Raw genomic sequence first — 15470 nt, 5'->3', positions numbered from 1 at the left:
GGCATGGTGGAGAAAGACCATTTGGGTGACATTTAATTGTTTTTAATATTTATTCATTTTTTATTTTTCATTTTTATATATGTGTATGTGCAATATAATATTCATTTATTAAATTATGTGTACCAAGTTCAGATAATCCATTGTACATGGTTAGCGCTGCCTTTTCCTTTCTTTTTGTGCTTTACCTTAATAGGACTAACTAACCCTATTTCTCTAACGTCCTAGTGGATGCTGGGACTCCGTCAGGACCATGGGGAATAGCGGGCTCCGCAGGAGACAGGGCACATCTAAATAAAGCTTTTAGGATCACATGGTGCGTACTGGCTCCTCCCCCTATGACCCTCCTCCAAGCCTCAGTTAGGTTTTTGTGCCCGTCCGAGAAGGGTGCAATCTAGGTGGCTCTCCTAAAGAGCTGCTTAGAAAAAGTTTTTTTAGGTTTAAATCTCAGTGAATCCTGCTGGCAACAGGATCACTGCATCGAGGGACTTAGGGGAGAGATTTCCAACTCACCTGCGTGCAGGATGGATTGGAGTCTTAGGCTACTGGACACTTAGCTCCAGAGGGAGTCGGAACACAGGTCCTCCTGGGGTTCGTCCCGGAGCCGCGCCGCCGATCCCCCTTACAGACGCTGAAGACGGAGGTCCGGAAAGCAGGCGGCAGAAGACTCCTCAGTCTTCATGAAGGTAGCGCACAGCACTGCAGCTGTGCGCCATTGTTGCTACACGTCTCACTGATTCAGTCACGGAGGGTGCAGGGCGCTGCTGGGGGCGCCCTGGGCAGCAATATTAAATACCTTTAGTGGCAAAATAAATACATCACATATAGCCATTAAGGCTATATGTATGTATTTAACCCAGGCCAGTTTTCTTAAAACCCGGGAGAAAAGCCCGCCGAAAAAGGGGCGGAGCTTATTCTCCTCAGCACTCAGCGCCATTTTCCTGCTCAGCTCCGCTGGTGAGGAAGGCTCCCAGGACTCTCCCCTGCACTGCACTACAGAAACAGGGTAACAAAGAGAAGGGGGGCATAATTTGGCGATATTGATATATTAAAAGCGCTTATATCAAAAACAACACCTTCTAGGATTGTTTATATACATTTATAGCGCTTTTGGTGTGTGCTGGCAAACTCTCCCTCTGTCTCCCCAAAGGGCTAAGAGGGTCCTGTCTTCGATTAGAGCATTCCCTGTGTGGCTGCTGTGTGTCGGTACGTGTGTGTCGACATGTATGAGGACGATGTTGGTGTGGAGGCAGAGCAATTGCCGGTAATGGTGATGTCACCCCCTAGGGAGTCGACACCGGAATGGATGGCTTTAGTTATGGAATTACGTGATAATGTTAGCACATTACAAAAGTCAGTTGACGAAATGAGACGGCCGGAAAACCAGTTAGTACCGGCTCAGGCGTCTCAGACACCGTCAGGGGCTGTAAAACGTCCCTTACCTCAGTCAGTCGACACGGGTACCGACACAGATGAATCTAGTGTCGACGGTGAAGAAACAAACGTATTTTCCAATAGGGCCACACGTTATATGATCACGGCAATGAAGGAGGCTTTGCAGATCTCTGATACTGCTGGTACCTCAAAAAGGGGTATTATGTGGGGGGTGAAAAAACTACCTGTAGCTTTTCCAGAATCAGAGGAATTGAATGACGTGTGTGACGAAGCGTGGGTTAACCCAGATAGAAAACTGCTAATTTCCAAGAAGTTATTGGCATTATACCCTTTCCCACCAGAGGTTAGGGCGCGCTGGGAAACACCCCCTAGGGTGGATAAGGCGCTCACACGTTTATCAAAGCAAGTGGCGTTGCCGTCTCCTGATACGGCCGCCCTCAAGGATACAGCAGATAGGAGGCTGGAAACTACACTGAAGAGTATATACACACATACTGGTGTTATACTGCGACCGGCAGTAGCCTCAGCCTGGATGTGCAGTGCTGGGGTAGTGTGGTTGGATTCTCTGACTGAAAATATTGATACCCTGGATAGGGACAGTATTTTATTGACTCTAGAGCAATTAAAGGATGCTTTTCTTTATATGCGAGATGCTCAGAGGGATATTTGTACTCTAGCATCAAGAGTAAGCGCGATGTCCATATCTGCCAGAAGAAGTTTATGGACGCGACAGTGGTCAGGTGATGCGGATTCCAAAAGGCATATGGAAGTATTGCCATATAAAGGAGAGGAATTATTTGGGGTCGGTCTTTCGGACCTGGTGGCCACGGCAACTGCCGGCAAATCCACTTTTTTACCTCAGACCCCCTCCCAACAGAAAAAGACACCGTCTTTTCAGCCGCAGTCCTTTCGCTCCTATAAAAACAAGCGACCAAAAGGACAGTCTTATCTGCCGCGAGGCAGAGGAAAGGGTAAGAGAGGGCAGCAAGCAGCCCCTGCCCAGGACCAGAAGCCCGCCCCGGGTTCTACAAAGCCATCAGCATGATGCTGGGGCTTTACAAGCGGACTCAGGAGCGGTGGGGGGTCGACTCAAGATTTTCAGCAATCAGTGGGCTCGCTCACAAGTGGACCCATGGATCCTGCAGATAATATCTCAGGGTTACATGTTGGAGCTCGAAAGGTCTCCCCCTCGCCGGTTCCTAAAGTCTGCTTTACCAACGTCTCCCTCAGAAAGGACGTCGGTTTTGGAAGCCATTCACAAGCTGTATTCTCAGCAGGTGATAGTCAAGGTACCCCTCCTACAACAGGGAAAGGGGTATTATTCCACACTATTTGTGGTACCGAAGCCGGACGGTTCGGTAAGACCTATTCTAAACCTGAAATCCTTGAACCTGTACATACAGAAATTCAAGTTCAAGATGGAGTCACTCAGAGCAGTGATAGCGAATCTGGAAGAAGGGGACTTCATGGTGTCCCTGGACATAAAAGATGCTTATCTGCATGTCCCAATTTACCCCTCACACCAAGGGTATCTCAGGTTCGTGATACAAGACTGTCATTATCAGTTTCAAACGCTGCCGTTTGGTTTGTCCACGGCCCCTCGGGTCTTTACCAAGGTAATGACCGAAATGATGGTTCTTCTACGAAGAAAAGGCGTATTAATTATCCCTTACTTGGACGATCTCCTGATAAGGGCAAAGTCCAGAGAACAGCTGGAAGTCGGTGTAGCACTAACCCAGGTAGTGCTTCAGCAACACGGGTGGATTCTGAATCTTCCAAAATCTCAATTGACCCCGACAACTCGTCTGCTGTTCCTGGGAATGATTCTGGACACGGTTCAGAAAAAGGTGTTTCTCCCGGAGGAGAAAGCAAGGGAGTTATCCGAACTTGTCAGGAACCTCCTAAAACCAGGAACTGTGTCAGTACATCAATGCACAAGAGTCCTGGGAAAGATGGTGGCTTCTTACGAAGCGATTCCATTCGGCAGATTCCATGCACGGACATTTCAGTGGGATCTGCTGGACAAATGGTCCGGATCGCATCTGCACATGCATCAGCGGATAACACTGTCACCAAGAACAAGGTTGTCTCTCCTGTGGTGGTTGCAGAGTGCCCATCTGTTAGAGGGCCGCAGATTCGGCATACAGGACTGGGTCCTGGTGACTACGGATGCCAGCCTACGAGGCTGGGGAGCAGTCACACAGGGAAGAAACTTCCAGGGCGTGTGGTCAAACCTGGAGACGTCCCTTCACATAAATATACTGGAGCTAAGCGCGATCTACAATGCTCTAAGCCTGGCAAAATCGCTGCTTCAGGGTCAGCCGGTGTTGATCCAGTCGGACAACATCACGGCAGTCGCCCACGTAAACCGACAAGGCGGCACGAGAAGCAGAAGAGCAATAACAGAAGCTGCAAGGATTCTGCGCTGGGCGGAGAATCATGTCATAGCACTGTCAGCAGTGTTCATCCCGGGAGTGGACAACTGGGAAGCAGACTTCCTCAGCAGACACGACCTTCACCCGGGAGAGTGGGGACTTCATCCAGAAGTCTTCCACATGATTGTGAACCGTTGGGAAAGACCAAAGGTGGACATGATGGCGTCTCGCCTCAACAAAAAATTGGACAGATATTGCGCCAGGTCAAGAGACCCTCAGGCAATAGCTGTGGACGCTCTGGTAACACCGTGGGTGTACCAGTCAGTGTATGTGTTCCCTCTTCTGCCTCTCATACCAAAGGTACTGAGAATTATACGGAAAAGAGGAGTAAGAACAATACTGGTGGCTCCGGACTGGCCAAGAAGAACTTGGTATCCGGAACTTCAAGAGATGCTCACAGAGGATCCGTGGCCTCTACCTCTAAGAAGGGATCTGCTTCAGCAGGGACCTTGTATGTTCCAAGACTTACCGCGTCTGCGTTTGACGGCATGGCGGTTGAACGCCGGATTCTAAAAGAAAAGGGCATTCCAGAGGAAGTTATTCCTACCTTGATTAAGGCTAGAAAGGAAGTGACTGTACAACATTATCACCGCATTTGGCGAAAATATGTTGCGTGGTGTGAGGCCAAGAAGGCTCCAACGGAAGAATTTCAATTGGGTCGATTCTTACATTTCCTGCAAGCAGGATTGTCTATGGGCCTAAAATTGGGGTCCATTAAAGTTCAAATTTCGGCCTTATCAATCTTCTTCCAGAAGGAATTGGCATCAGTGCCTGAAGTACAAACTTTTGTCAAAGGTGTACTACATATACAACCCCCAATAGTGCCTCCAGTGGCACCGTGGGATTTGAACGTAGTTTTGAATTTTCTCAAATCTCATTGGTTTGAGCCTCTAAAATCGGTTGATTTAAAATACCTTACATGGAAGGTAACCATGCTATTGGCCCTGGCTTCAGCCAGGAGAGTTTCAGAGTTGGCGGCTTTATCATACAAAAGCCCATATCTGATTTTCCAATCGGACAGGGCAGAACTGCGGACACGTCCTCATTTTCTCCCTAAGGTGGTTTCGGCTTTTCACTTGAACCAGCCTATTGTGGTGCCTGCGGCTACTAGCGACTTGGAGGACTCCAAGTTACTGGACGTTGTCAGAGCATTAAAAATATATATTTCAAGGACAGCTGGAGTCAGAAAATCTGACTCGTTGTTTATATTGTAGGCACCCAACAAGATGGGTGCTCCTGCGTCTAAACAGACGATTGCACGTTGGATCTGTAGCACAATCCAACTTGCACATTCTGTGGCAGGCCTGCCACAGCCTAAATCTGTAAAGGCCCACTCCACAAGGAAAGTGGGCTCATCTTGGGCGGCTGCCCGAGGGGTCTCGGCATTACAACTTTGCCGAGCAGCTACGTGGTCAGGGGAGAACACGTTTGTAAAATTTTACAAATTTGATACTCTGGCTAAGGAGGACCTGGAGTTCTCTCATTCGGTGCTGCAGAGTCATCCGCACTCTCCCGCCCGTTTGGGAGCTTTGGTATAATCCCCATGGTCCTGACGGAGTCCCAGCATCCACTAGGACGTTAGAGAAAATAAGAATTTACTTACCGATAATTCTATTTCTCATAGTCCGTAGTGGATGCTGGGCGCCCATCCCAAGTGCGGATTGTCTGCAATACTTGTACATAGTTATTGTTACAAAGATCGGGTTATTACTATTGTTGTGAGCCATCTTTTCAGAGGCTACTTCGTTTTTTGTTATCATACTGTTAACTGGGTTCAGATCACAAGTTGTACGGTGTGATTGGTGTGGCTGGTATGAGTCTTACCCGGGATTCAAGATCCTTCCTTATTGTGTACGCTCGTCCGGGCACAGTACCTAACTGAGGCTTGGAGGAGGGTCATAGGGGGAGGAGCCAGTACGCACCATGTGATCCTAAAAGCTTTATTTAGATGTGCCCTGTCTCCTGCGGAGCCCGCTATTCCCCATGGTCCTGACGGAGTCCCAGCATCCACTACGGACTATGAGAAATAGAATTATCGGTAAGTAAATTCTTATTTTTAACAGCTGATTTAGAAAACCAGTCCAGTGTTTAGCGCCTGACTCTTTACCTTTTGGTAATATACATAAGGCTCTCTATTAGCCTGAGAAGTACAAGCCAACAAACCATATACAACTATAAACTAACGTATGGATTTTTTCCACTTAGTGGGCATAATTCAGCTTGGATCGCTACTGAGACAGAAATTGCGATTTTCTTAGTCCAGCTCCTGCTAAAAATCACATATGAAGAGCCTACCAGAAAGGTTAAAGACGCCAACTGATGCAATCGCAAATTTTTGATGCATACACAAAAATCGAGTACCATCGACAAATTGTGGTTGACCCAGGGCTACTCAGAATAATGAGAATGCAGTCGCACCGGCGCCTTGTTTTTAGTCGCATTCCATTGCAACTGATGTCAGATACATGCCCCAATAACGGCCATGATCCTTCTGTATTTTTCCAACCACCCCCCACAAACGCCATGTTAACACCCACTAACGGTCACTTCCTATCAATCAAATTACGATCGCATTTTACCAACTTGCAATCGCAATTTAGCCTTCGCGCACATTCAATGCATTTGCAGCGCAAGCGCAGTCTGCCGATAATAGGATGATTTGTGATTTTGCAGTTTTGCAACTGAAGATGAATAAGGCCCAGTCATCCAGTTCCCTTCCATCTCTAAAGAAATCATGACCATATGCAGCGAAAAGAATTCAAATCAAACACTGGAATTTACTGATTGGTTTACTGCAGCTAAAAAAATGTATTAAAAAAAAATGATACACATTATAACCTGTTTAAGCATATTCTCATAAAGTACAATTTTAAGAAATTACTTAAATAATTTGCTGAGTTCCGTGACACTTTAAAACAGAAAGAAATACAGACTGATTAGTTTAATTACTTTATACGTGTTTACAATTACAAGAAATATGTATTTGTTACTACCACCAGCACCAGGCATATTTAAATATTGCACAGACACAATAATACAATAGGGAAGCAAGAAAAACTTACAGTATTGTCTAATAAGAGATACATAAAAGTGTTAAGCACTGAGAAGGCAGTGGCGGATCCAGCAGGGGGCGATGAGGGCGATCGCCCCCCGTAACACACCGACCCGTCCCCGCACACTTGTTATTCCTGTGGCCAGCACAGCCAGAGGCAGGGCTGTCTTAACAGCAGTGTAGGCCCCTGGGCACAACAATGCACTGGGCACCCTACCCATCCTCCAGCGGAAGTGGTGGGGGGTGCTATCAGCGTAGTTTTGATGTCCCGCGGGCGGTAAAGGGTGTACTATCTTCCACTCAGCGTGTAGAACCTGGAACAGTAATTTCTGCTAATTACTCTTTTACTGCACAGATGGAGATAAACTGTAGAAGGGGGCATTGGGCTGAATGAAGAAGCCCTGGTACATGATTCTAGGGTGGTAGGGGGTGTTTAATACGTTGGGGAGGGGTGGATAGTGGAGTGGGCTTAATATTTATAATTTTCCGGTGGGAGGGCAGCTTGCTTGACTGCAGATATCTCAGGTTCCTGAAAATATATTTCTTAGCTGGGATAAAAAACTAGAGAGTCCCACCTTTCAGATGGTTCTGGGGACTTGGGGATCAGAGTTCAGGAGCCAAAGCAATTCACCAATGAAAATCTAAAACTACATATTAGGCGTGTGGAGCTGGAGCAGGGACCAGTTGCTTGAAGGCTGATATCTCTGGTTCTGGGCATAGTAGAGACAAACTGCCAGTGTCCACTAAAAGGGGAGAGTCACAGCTTTTGGCTTATACCCTCAGAAATACTTTAAGTCAGACAAAATCCTAGATATCAGGCTGGGAAGAACAATTAACAGGCTTGGTTGGGGACCACTGCTTTCAAGTCAGATATCTCCGGTTCCACAGGGCCGCTTTTCAAAAATCAGATACCCCTGGAAAGAGGGGACCCTCAGCTATCAGCCTAGGGTCCTTATACTCCTGGGGCCCTTGGGCAAGAGCCCATTGAGCCCATACGAAAAGACGGCCCTGGCCAGAGGTTAGGGGAGCTGTGCGCGACATCTGGGACCTGGCCATGCTGGCCACATTCATGCAGAGCAGCTGCGACCACGCCGTGTGGAACCACCCACTGTGGCGGTGGCGGCAGCAGCACACCTCTCTGTGCGCCGCGGAGGAGTTGCCGTCACCATGTCTAACTACCCCGCAGCCAAGCCCCAGACCAGGAATCGCATGGATGGATGCCGACTCCTTACCGAGGGCCCGACAGGTGAGGGGCGTGGAGACGACAGGAGGCGAGTGGCAGGTGATGAGAGCGCGGCCGGTGTGCTGTGCTGGGGACAGCCAGGGCACAGATGGAGGAGGAGGGCTGGGTGGACGGGACTCTTGTTTGTGCTGTGTATCACTAGTGTCTGTTAGTAGTGTGTGCTGTGTATCACTAGTGTCTGTTAGTAGTGTGTGCTGTGTATCACTAGTGTCTGTTAGTAGTGTGTGTGTGTATCAGGGACGTGCAGTGAGCTGTATGTATGTATCTATGTATGTAGTGTGTATCACTAGTGTGTGTGTTAGTAGTGCATGTATGGTGTATCACTAGGGCCTAGTGAACTGGAAGGGGGAGGAGTCTGGAATTTTTTTAAAACCGCCCCCCTATAGGAAAAGTCTAGATCCGCCCCTGTGAGAAGGACAGGTACAATCTTCTGATGTGGCTGTGTAGTATAAAGTAAATTCTTCCTCACCTGGGGCCTAATTCAGACCTGATCACTAGCAAGCGATTTTTGCACTGCTGCGATCAGATAGTCGCCGCTTACAGGGAGAGTGTAAACGCACAGCAGCAATCAGGTCTGAATTACCCCCCAAATACCTTGAAAACTAATGATCCAGCATCTGTGTCAGTCATAATGACACTGTTGTTTGACCTTTTCTGCCATCATTACCTGATACAAATCACTTATATTGCGCTGTACTGTAGTTTTGAAAATGGAGCGTAATAGCTTTACATAACAAGAGTGTGCTCCCAAGCCCTGAACTGTAAAGGAATGTTAATGCAGTATTTTTCTTAAAAAATACCATGGTAGACTTCCGGTTCCGGGACGCATGGAGTAGGAAGCTCACTGCAGGAGCTCCGTCTCCACCGCCAGCTTTAAAACATCTTTTCAAGGCTATTTTAGCCTCCACATCGCCCGAAATACCCCCGCCGGCATCCGCGGACACGATGGACCACTTTGTGACAGCCGTGACAGCGGCTCCCCAAGCTCACGCACTGACATGGCGCCGGACGCCGGACCTGAGGTAATCTCCCCAGCCTCCAAAAAATCTGCAGCAGAGGGCGCATATACCACAGGCTCCCAGGTATGCCGTGACCCCACAGCCCCTGTCACATATGGAGACGTAGTGGCTGCTATCACTGCTACAATGGCACCCCTCTTGTTCCAAGCAGTTTGTGATATATCCAAACAACTGCAGCTCCTGACACAGAGGGTAACCCACACTGAAACACAGCTTCAAGCAGCTACTCATGACATAGAAGGGCTTCACCATTCAGTAAAAACCCTCACTGCAGAAAATTACCAAATATGGAATAAATTAGATGATATTGAAAATCGTTCGAGAAGAAACAATATAAGATTAGTGGGACTGCCAGAATCTATTAAAGGCACAGCACTGGCACATTTTGTACGTACCACTCTCCCTTCACTTTTGGGCATTGAACGGGACTGTAGTGATCTCGTGATCGAGAGAGTGCACTGAGTGGGACCAGTCCCCACCCCCAACAGACCGCGCCCACGTGTGACCTTATTCCGATGTCTGAACTACCTTCATAAAATGACATTTTGGTCTGCTTCCCGTAAAGTGAAAGATTTACAATGGGAGGGTAATAAGCTGTACATATTCCAGGATTACTCAGTGGAACTGACCCGGGCCCGTAAGGCTTTTTCCCCTATTTGCACGCAACTTGTGTCAGAGGGCCGCAAGTTTGGCTTGCTCTATCCCGCACGCTTGCGTATTTATGAGGGCACCTCCCACAAGGACTTTTTGTCACCCGCTGATGCAGCAGCATACCTACGCAATGTTGCAAGAGAGGATAGCGTGGACATCACAGATCGCCCTTCACCGACAGCGACGTTGTAACCCCTCGACCCCACTCGGATGCTCTCAAGCACCCCCTTACTGGCAGTGTCCTCTTAATGCTGTCCACATGCCGTTCAGTGACTGCCGCTGCTGAACTCTGATTATATATGTCCTCAGTTGCATGCACCCACTTCTCTGTATTTTCTTCACTCGATTGCATTTAGTAACATATATAACTTAGCTCACTTAATGTGAGATTAACTCATTCCTGTTGATTAATATTTTAGTTAGACATATTATTAGTCTGTAATGATTGCTGAAGCTACACTTCGGTAACCCCCACTCCCTGATTGTCACTTGTGACATACTGCTCCTGATTGTTTAGTTTATATTAGAGATGAGCGGGTTCGGTTTCTCTGAAACCGAACCCGCACGAACTTCATGTTTTTTTCACGGGTCCGAGCAGACTCGGATCCTCCCGCCTTGCTCGGTTAACCCGAGCGCGCCCGAACGTCATCATGACGCTGTCGGATTCTCGCGAGACTCGGATTCTATATAAGGAGCCGCGCGTCGCCGCCATTTTCACACGTGCATTGAGATTGATAGGGAGAGGACGTGGCTGGCGTCCTCTCCATTAGAAATTAGATTAGAAGAGAGAGAGAGATTGTGCAGAGTCAGACAGAGTTTACCACAGTGACCAGTGCAGTTGTTGTTAGTTAACTTTTATTTATTTTAATATATCCGTTCTCTGCTATATCCGTTCTCTGCCTGAAAAAAAACGATACACAGCAGCAGCCAGTCACACAGTGTGACTCAGTCTGTGTGCACTCAGCTCAGCCCAGTGTGCTGCACATCAATGTATAAAAGGCAAAGCTTATAATAATTGTGGGGGAGACTGGGGAGCACTGCAGGTTGTTATAGCAGGAGCCCCCAGGAGTACATAATATTATATTAATTTAAAATTAAACAGTGCACACTTTTGCTGCAGGAGTGCCACTGCCAGTGTGACTAGTGGTGACCAGTGCCTGACCACCAGTATAGTAGTATATTGTTGTATGTATTGTATACTATCTCTTTATCAACCAGTCTATATTAGCAGCAGACACAGTACAGTGCGGTAGTTCACGGCTGTGGCTACCTCTGTGTCGGCAGTCGGAACTCGGCAGGCAGTCCGTCCATCCATAATTGTATTACAATATATACCACCTAACCGTGGTATTTTTTTTTCTTTCTTTATACCGTCGTCATAGTGTCATACTAGTTGTTACGAGTATACTACTATCTCTTTATCAACCAGTGTACAGTGCGGTAGTTCACGGCTGTGGCTACCTCTGTGCGGCAGTCGGCAGGCAGTCCGTCCATCCATAATTGTATTATTATTATAATATATACCACCTAACCGTGGTTTTTTTTTCATTCTTTATACCGTCGTCATAGTGTCATACTAGTTGTTACGAGTATACTACTATCTCTTTATCAACCAGTGTACAGTGCGGTAGTTCACGGCTGTGGCTACCTCTGTGTCGGCAGTCGGCAGGCAGTCCGTCCATCCATAATTGTATTATTATTATAATATATACCACCTAACCGTGGTTTTTTTTTCATTCTTTATACCGTCGTCATAGTGTCATACTAGTTGTTACGAGTATACTACTATCTCTTTATCAACCAGTGTACAGTGCGGTAGTTCACGGCTGTGGCTACCTCTGTGTCGGCAGTCGGCAGGCAGTCCGTCCATCCATAATTGTATTATTATTATAATATATACCACCTAACCGTGGTTTTTTTTTCATTCTTTATACCGTCGTCATAGTGTCATACTAGTTGTTACGAGTATACTACTATCTCTTTATCAACCAGTGTACAGTGCGGTAGTTCACGGCTGTGGCTACCTCTGTGTCGGCAGTCGGCAGGCAGTCCGTCCATCCATAATTGTATTATTATTATAATATATACCACCTAACCGTGGTTTTTTTTTCATTCTTTATACCGTCGTCATAGTGTCATACTAGTTGTTACGAGTATACTACTATCTCTTTATCAACCAGTGTACAGTGCGGTAGTTCACGGCTGTGGCTACCTCTGTGTCGGCAGTCGGCAGGTATCCAATACTAGTATCCAATCCATCCATCTCCATTGTTTACCTGAGGTGCCTTTTAGTTCTGCCTATAAAATATGGAGAACAAAAAAGTTGAGGTTCCAAAATTAGGGAAAGATCAAGATCCACTTCCACCTCGTGCTGAAGCTGCTGCCACTAGTCATGGCCGAGACGATGAAATGCCAGCAACGTCGTCTGCCAAGGCCGATGCCCAATGTCATAGTACAGAGCATGTCAAATCCAAAACACCAAATATCAGAAAAAAAAGGACTCCAAAACCTAAAATAAAATTGTCGGAGGAGAAGCGTAAACTTGCCAATATGCCATTTACCACACGGAGTGGCAAGGAACGGCTGAGGCCCTGGCCTATGTTCATGGCTAGTGGTTCAGCTTCACATGAGGATGGAAGCACTCAGCCTCTCGCTAGAAAACTGAAAAGACTCAAGCTGGCAAAAGCACCGCAAAGAACTGTGCGTTCTTCGAAATCCCAAATCCACAAGGAGAGTCCAATTGTGTCGGTTGCGATGCCTGACCTTCCCAACACTGGAGGTGAAGAGCATGCGCCTTCCACCATTTGCACGCCCCCTGCAAGTGCTGGAAGGAGCACCCGCAGTCCAGTTCCTGATAGTCAGATTGAAGATGTCAGTGTTGAAGTACACCAGGATGAGGAGGATATGGGTGTTGCTGGCGCTGGGGAGGAAATTGACCAGGAGGATTCTGATGGTGAGGTGGTTTGTTTAAGTCAGGCACCCGGGGAGACACCTGTTGTCCGTGGGAGGAATATGGCCGTTGACATGCCAGGTGAAAATACCAAAAAAATCAGCTCTTCGGTGTGGAGGTATTTCACCAGAAATGCGGACAACAGGTGTCAAGCCGTGTGTTCCCTTTGTCAAGCTGTAATAAGTAGGGGTAAGGACGTTAACCACCTCGGAACATCCTCCCTTATACGTCACCTGCAGCGCATTCATAATAAGTCAGTGACAAGTTCAAAAACTTTGGGTGACAGCGGAAGCAGTCCACTGACCAGTAAATCCCTTCCTCTTGTAACCAAGCTCACGCAAACCACCCCACCAACTCCCTCAGTGTCAATTTCCTCCTTCCCCAGGAATGCCAATAGTCCTGCAGGCCATGTCACTGGCAAGTCTGACGAGTCCTCTCCTGCCTGGGATTCCTCCGATGCATCCTTGCGTGTAACGCCTACTGCTGCTGGCGCTGCTGTTGTTGCCGCTGGGAGTCGATGGTCATCCCAGAGGGGAAGTCGTAAGCCCACTTGTACTACTTCCAGTAAGCAATTGACTGTTCAACAGTCCTTTGCGAGGAAGATGAAATATCACAGCAGTCATCCTACTGCAAAGCGGATAACTGAGGCCTTGGCATCCTGGGTGGTGAGAAACGTGGTTCCGGTATCCATCATTACTGCAGAGCCAACTAGAGACTTGTTGGAGGTACTGTGTCCCCGGTACCAAATACCATCTAGGTTCCATTTCTCTAGGCAGGCGATACCGAAAATGTACACAGACCTCAGAAAAAGAGTCACCAGTGTCCTAAAAAATGCAGCTGTACCCAATGTCCACTTAACCACGGACATGTGGACAAGTGGAGCAGGGCAGGGTCAGGACTATATGACTGTGACAGCCCACTGGGTAGATGTATGGACTCCCGCCGCAAGAACAGCAGCGGCGGCACCAGTAGCAGCATCTCGCAAACGCCAACTCTTTCCTAGGCAGGCTACGCTTTGTATCACCGCTTTCCAGAATACGCACACAGCTGAAAACCTCTTACGGCAACTGAGGAAGATCATCGCGGAATGGCTTACCCCAATTGGACTCTCCTGTGGATTTGTGGCATCGGACAACGCCAGCAATATTGTGTGTGCATTAAATCTGGGCCAATTCCAGCACGTCCCATGTTTTGCACATACCTTGAATTTGGTGGTGCAGAATTTTTTAAAAAACGACAGGGGCGTGCAAGAGATGCTGTCGGTGGCCAGAAGAATTGTGGGACACTTTCGGCGTACAGGCACCACGTACAGAAAACTGGAGCACCACCAAAAACTACTGAACCTGCCCTGCCATCATCTGAAGCAAGAAGTGGTAACGAGGTGGAATTCAACCCTCTATATGCTTCAGAGGTTGGAGGAGCAGCAAAAGGCCATTCAAGCCTATACAATTGAGCACGATATAGTAGGTGGAATGCACCTGTCTCAAGTGCAGTGGAGAATGATTTCAACGTTGTGCAAGGTTCTGATGCCCTTTGAACTTGCCACACGTGAAGTCAGTTCAGACACTGCCAGCCTGAGTCAGGTCATTCCCCTCATCAGGCTTTTGCAGAAGAAGCTGGAGGCATTGAAGAAGGAGCTAACACGGAGCGATTCCGCTAGGCATGTGGGACTTGTGGATGCAGCCCTTCATTCGCTTAACAAGGATTCACGGGTGGTCAATCTGTTGAAATCAGAGCACTACATTTTGGCCACCGTGCTCGATCCTAGATTTAAAGCCTACCTTGGATCTCTCTTTCCGGCAGACACAGGTCTGCTGGGGTTGAAAGACCTGCTGGTGACAAAATTGTCAAGTCAAGCGGAACGCGACCTGTCAACATCTCCTCCTTCACATTCTCCCGCAACTGGGGGTGCGAGGAAAAGGCTCAGAATTCCGAGCCCACCCGCTGGCGGTGATGCAGGGCAGTCTGGAGCGACTGCTGATGCTGACATCTGGTCCGGACTGAAGGACCTGACAACGATTACGGACATGTCGTCTACTGTCACTGCATATGATTCTCTCAACATTGATAGAATGGTGGAGGATTATATGAGTGACCGCATCCAAGTAGGCACGTCACACAGTCCGTACTTATACTGGCAGGAAAAAGAGGCAATTTGGAGGCCCTTGCACAAACTGGCTTTATTCTACCTAAGTTGCCCTCCCACAAGTGTGTACTCCGAAAGAGTGTTTAGTGCCGCCGCTCACCTTGTCAGCAATCGGCGTACGAGGTTACATCCAGAAAATGTGGAGAAGATGATGTTCATTAAAATGAATTATAATCAATTCCTCCGCGGAGACATTGACCAGCAGCAATTGCCTCCACAAAGTACACAGGGAGCTGAGATGGTGGATTCCAGTGGGGACGAATTGATAATCTGTGAGGAGGGGGATGTACACGGTGATATATCGGAGGGTGAAGATGAGGTGGACATCTTGCCTCTGTAGAGCCAGTTTGTGCAAGGAGAGATTAATTGCTTCTTTTTTGGGGGGGGTCCAAACCAACCCGTCATATCAGTCACAGTCGTGTGGCAGACCCTGTCACTGAAATGATGGGTTGGTTAAAGTGTGCATGTCCTGTTTTGTTTATACAACATAAGGGTGGGTGGGAGGGCCCAAGGATAATTCCATCTTGCACCTCTTTTTTCTTTTCTTTTTCTTTGCATCATGTGCTGATTGGGGAGGGTTTT

Source organism: Pseudophryne corroboree, chromosome 1 (genome assembly GCF_028390025.1).
Source record: "Pseudophryne corroboree isolate aPseCor3 chromosome 1, aPseCor3.hap2, whole genome shotgun sequence".
Classification (NCBI taxonomy): domain Eukaryota; kingdom Metazoa; phylum Chordata; class Amphibia; order Anura; family Myobatrachidae; genus Pseudophryne; species Pseudophryne corroboree.
The sequence above is the reverse complement of the archived record's forward strand: the minus strand, read 5'-3'. Positions refer to the sequence as shown.